Source organism: Agelaius tricolor, unplaced genomic scaffold, assembly GCF_023055355.1.
Source record: "Agelaius tricolor isolate 1412-34295 unplaced genomic scaffold, bAgeTri1.0.p SCAF_5, whole genome shotgun sequence".
Lineage (NCBI taxonomy): Eukaryota > Metazoa > Chordata > Aves > Passeriformes > Icteridae > Agelaius > Agelaius tricolor.
Genome location: NW_027269265.1, coordinates 4574694 through 4579717, shown reverse-complemented (window position 1 = coordinate 4579717; position 5024 = coordinate 4574694).

Sequence of the window (5024 nt, the reverse complement as noted above, 5' to 3'; positions counted from 1 at the left end):
GGAGTCAAAACCACTTGTGCCTTCTATTTTAGCCCATGGAAACAATTACCAACTTTGTGTGAAGAGTTACAAGCCACAAGAGTTTTGTCAGAGGGTGAAAAAGTAGAATTTTGGGGTTTTAGAATGGGGGTTCAAGAGGCAAGATGGAGGAATCTGGGTGTGTCCTGTCCTTCTTCTTCTCTTCCTGTCCTCTATCTTCTGCTGGAAGATGGTGACACTTCTGGATTGGTTTAGAATAGAGACAGACTGTCTAATAGAAGTGATCGGTATAATTGGAAAATTATTGTAAATAAAGTACACGTAGTTCACAGCATAAAAAGCCAACACCACCCCAAGGGCAGTCACTGTGCCACAACCCAACCTGCTGGACAGATCTCAGCAGGTCAGAGAAGGAATATAATAAATAAGAAAAAATAAACAACCTTGAAATGCAGAACTGATGAATCTCAACTTCTTCTTTGGACGTGGGGCTGGGAAAAAAGAGACTTGGTAATACCCCAAAAGTCATCTCAGCCCCAGAAACCAGAGAGTTCCATGGCCAGGGGCTCGTTCTGCTCTCACTGCTGGAGAGGGGGAGCCGTGTCCCAAGGCAGGTGGCAGCCAGGACGGCTGTGATGGGCAGCAGGGATTTAGAAGTGCCAATTAAAAGCTGTTGCCTGTTGCAGAGAGGTTTCAGAGAGCTGCCCCAGCTGAGACAGCTGCTGGTGTAGCTGCTGTTTCAGGAGCTGGTTTGCTTTATTTGTGCTTTGTTAGCTGTGACCTACTGTGGTTCACCATTTCCCCCTCAAGCCCTAATTTTAAGGAAAAATTCAGCTTCTGTTTGGTGAAGCGAGGCTGTCCAAGCCTCGAGCCTCATCTGAGTCACAGGAGTCAGAGCCCCCATCCTGTGTCAGGACCAGCTTTAAGGATTAACCCCATGGCTGCAGAAAGTCCCCAGCAAAACCTGCTTTGGCTCAAGTCCATGAGATCAGGCTCCTGTAACAACCCAGTGCTGACAAACGGTAACTCCCACACCAAATCCTTGCTTTGCTCTTTTCTGTGCCTTTCCCCTGCCATGTGATCTGGGTTTTTAAGCAGGATAACGCTTGCTCAGGCCATTCTTGTTTGCACAGAGAGAAGAAAAGGGTGGAGGATGAGCAGATTTCCTAAGGACGCCCCTCCAGCACATCCCAAGCTCCCACCTGTACAAGGTTTGGTCAATCCATGCACTCCAAGGCAGGATGACAGCACTTGCCTCTGAAGAAGCAGCAGTTCTGATTTCCAGAATTCATGAATCCAAAGAATTCCGGCACACCCAGCCTCTCCTGCCTCAGTTTCCCCTTTTTCCTCCCCAGCCTGTCCTGAACCAGTTTGCCCAGAGCTCACAATGCATCCAGTGCAGGCTGACAGAAAGTTTTGGGGCTGGATACAACCAAAAGAAACCCCAGAAAATGATCTTTGCATTTTCAAGGAACAGAAATTTGCAGCTTAAAGAAATCTAAATCTCCCTGGAAACTATTTACCAAGGAAAACTTACCCACAGTCATCCATCCTTTGAGTGTTAGAACAGCTTGAAACTAAAAAGTTCGCAGAGCTCAAGCAGGAGAGGAAGAGGGGTGGATCATTAAGAAGATATTTTAAAATATTTTTCTGGAATTTGATTTTTATTTCCACACTTGGATTAAGCTCTTCAGCTGGTGAGGAAAAAACAGGAGAAGTCACTCTCAGGATCTGTGAGAAAAAACCCAAAAGGGCTCTTTCTGTAGGTTCAAAATGTTCCTGGGATTTTGAGACTGAGAGTTTTCCGAGAGCACTTCTTCCAAAGGACCTTCTGAGAACACACAGTAAACTGCAAAACGATCTCACAGAGAACTACAGAATTCCTGTTGGAGAGATAGAAAAGTTATTTTCTATCAACAAGGACAGAGCCAGAACATTGAAGTTTGACATTTCAATAAATGTATTTTTTGGCCTGTTTTGACACAGTAGGAGGGAGTGAGAATACTGAGATTATAGAGCCCAGTGCAAGGCAGCACCTCTGTAAAAGTCTGCTCCATATTCCATTTGTCAGTTTATAAATGGAGCCACTGCAGTAATCTCTGCTTCATTGAGATCAGCAGATTTTTCAATTTCCCTTCAATAAAACAAAACAAAACAAAAAAATCCCCAAGGAGAACACTTTAGCTTTTTAATCATATCCAGACCTGTTTCCTGTAATGAAGAACTTCTTTTCCAATCCCAGGAGAGCAGTTCTTTGAATGTCACTTTCAGATAGTGAGATAAAAATCTCTGCTGTTTGCAGGAAAAGGCTCCAATGCCATTTGTGGCTTGAACCACTTCCCAATTTATTTACTTTCTGAGGCTGTTTACATTTTCAGGCAGCCCAGCTCACTCATCCCTAACACTCAGTTTATTGCTGCAAGAAACACAGCCCTGTGCCAGCCACAGGAGAGACTTCAGACCTGAGGACACCTAAAGGCTTTTTGGATCAAGTCACCTGAGTAAAAAAATGAGAGGCAAAGAAAAGAAAAAAGTCAGTTTTGTGGTGAATTTTATCACTGACCAGCAGCAGGAGGCACGGATGGAGCAAACCCTTCATTAGGGCTGAGCCTGAAACTGCTTTTCATTCCTGGAGAGCTGCAGGACTCCCAGCCCAGCACGGGGAGGGGACATGAGGGACAAGGACATCCTTAATTTGTCTGAAGAGCAGCTGGTGCTCATCTTTATATAATTATCTCCTCCAGCAAAGCCTCCTGCTCAGAGTCAATGGGGCTGGAGCACACTTAGCCCAGCTCAGGAGTGACACACCAGCTCCTCTCACCAAGTGCATCCAACTGCAAGGCTCCTCTGTTTGCTCTTGCTGATATTAAAGACTCATTTTGATTTAGACTAAGAGCCTTTTCCATCCCTTGGGAGGGAGCTGTGGCAACACCAGAGTATTCAATTAACTCTGTGCTCTAGATTACTCATAGAAAGGAGTGTGTTCACATGGACAGGGATTGTCAGGCTACTGTCTGGAAGGGGGTTGAATAGCTAATATAATAAATATAGTAAAATTAATATAATAAATAGAATATATTTATTATATTAATTTTATATATGTATTATATTATAAAATAAATATATAAAATATATACTACATAAAAATAATATAATATATAATTTATATTATTTTAGATATTTTATAATTTATATAAAATATATGAATAATATAAATTATATATTATATTATTTATCATATTAAATATATTATCATATATGTATATAAAAATAATATAATAAATATAGTAAAATATATAATAGATATAATATTATAATGTAATACAATGTAATTGAATAATATATAATATAATATAATATAATATAATATAATATAATATAATATAATATAATACGTATTTTTCCAGGAGTTGGAGTACAATAATCTTTATGGGTCCCTTCCAACTCAGGTTATTCAACAAGTCTATAGTACTATTATTATTACATATAAGTAATCACTTCATTGCATAAATCTTTCTTGCTTTAGCAAAGCTGCTTGGTCACCTACTTTTCAACCTTCTTCTTAGATGGTATTTTACAAACAAACAAACAAAAAAAGAGAGCAGCAGGTGGCATCTTGTTACAGACAGAAAGTAGAAAACCAGTTGTTATCAAGCTCCTGTATTCAATCTTTGGCCACTACCTCTTCTTTGTCACCTTCTCTCAGTCTTTGACACCTGGAGAGAAGCATTCACTTCAGCAGAAAGTAATTTTCCTTTCCTGCTTTTGTTTTCTTTATTTTTAAAGAGAAAATTCCCCAAATCAAAGCACTAGCTGGTTCAGAAAATAGGAAAAACACCTCTCAGAGAAGTTAAGAAGCTGTTTAGGCCATTTTTTGCTGATGCTCTCAGGGTTCAGTTTTGGTTGTGATAGATAATTTCTTAAATCCAGGATGGAACTTGTGGTGGATGCAGAGCTGGGATTTAAATCTGTGTGTCCCTCCTGGAGGTTACAGACTCCAGCCACCTGCAAGGGCTGAACAGCTGGAGAATATTCACTGTAATAACAGCATCATGGAAAGGTTTGGGGTAGAAGGGACAATCCCATTCCACCCCCTGCCATGGCAGGGACACCTTCCACTATCCCAGGCTGCTCCAAGCCCTGTCCAGCCTGGCCTTGGACATTTCCAGGGATCCAGGGACAGCCACAGCTTCTCTGGGCACCTGTGCAGGGCCTCACCACCCTCAGTCAGGAATTTCTTCTTCATCTCCAACCTAAATCCATCCTCTGTCAGTTTGAAACCATTGCTCTTGTCCTGTCACTCCATGCCCTTGTAAAAAAGTTCCTCTTTGGTACTGGGAGCTGTAAGGAATCCAAACAAACTGGAAGGAGAAAAGCCTTGGAGCTCCTGGCAGAGGAGCAGCCAGGTTGGGTACAGCCCTCAGTCACCCGCACACCACGCACAGCCACAACTGCTGGCAAATCCCCAGGGTTTTAGGAGCCTGGACAAAAATGGGATAAATAAAATGGAATAAAGCTCAAAGTACATGGAAAGTACTTTGAGAGGATTTCAAAAGTACATTTTTTCTAAGTACATACAGGACTCCTCTGTATGCTTGAAAGAGTTCTCAGCATTGCAAGGGCTGCAAGCAGCTCTCAGTTCTTGCTTGCTTGCAACCAAAATAAGAAACTCCCCCTCCTTACCTCCCAGGAAAATCCAGAGTGTCTGTGTTAGTCATGACTTAAAAGCCATAAAAAAGGACCCATTTCAGTTCAGCTGTGACACTGTTCAGATAAATGATGTTCAACATGCCCCTGACACAGCCATGGCAGTTTTTAAATCAAACCATGATAGGCAGTTTTCTCTTGTAAAAATTTTCCCACCATTTCTCTGTCACAGAATCCCAGAATGGTTTGGGTTGGAAGGGATCTTCAAGACCACCCCTGCCACGGGCAGGGGCACCAGGTTGTTCCAAGCCCCATCCAGCCTGGCCTTGAGCAAGTGTGTGTTTGTATTTTGTAGAGCAAGCAAAACAAGCATTAGAACATTCCCGTTGAAAAGGAAA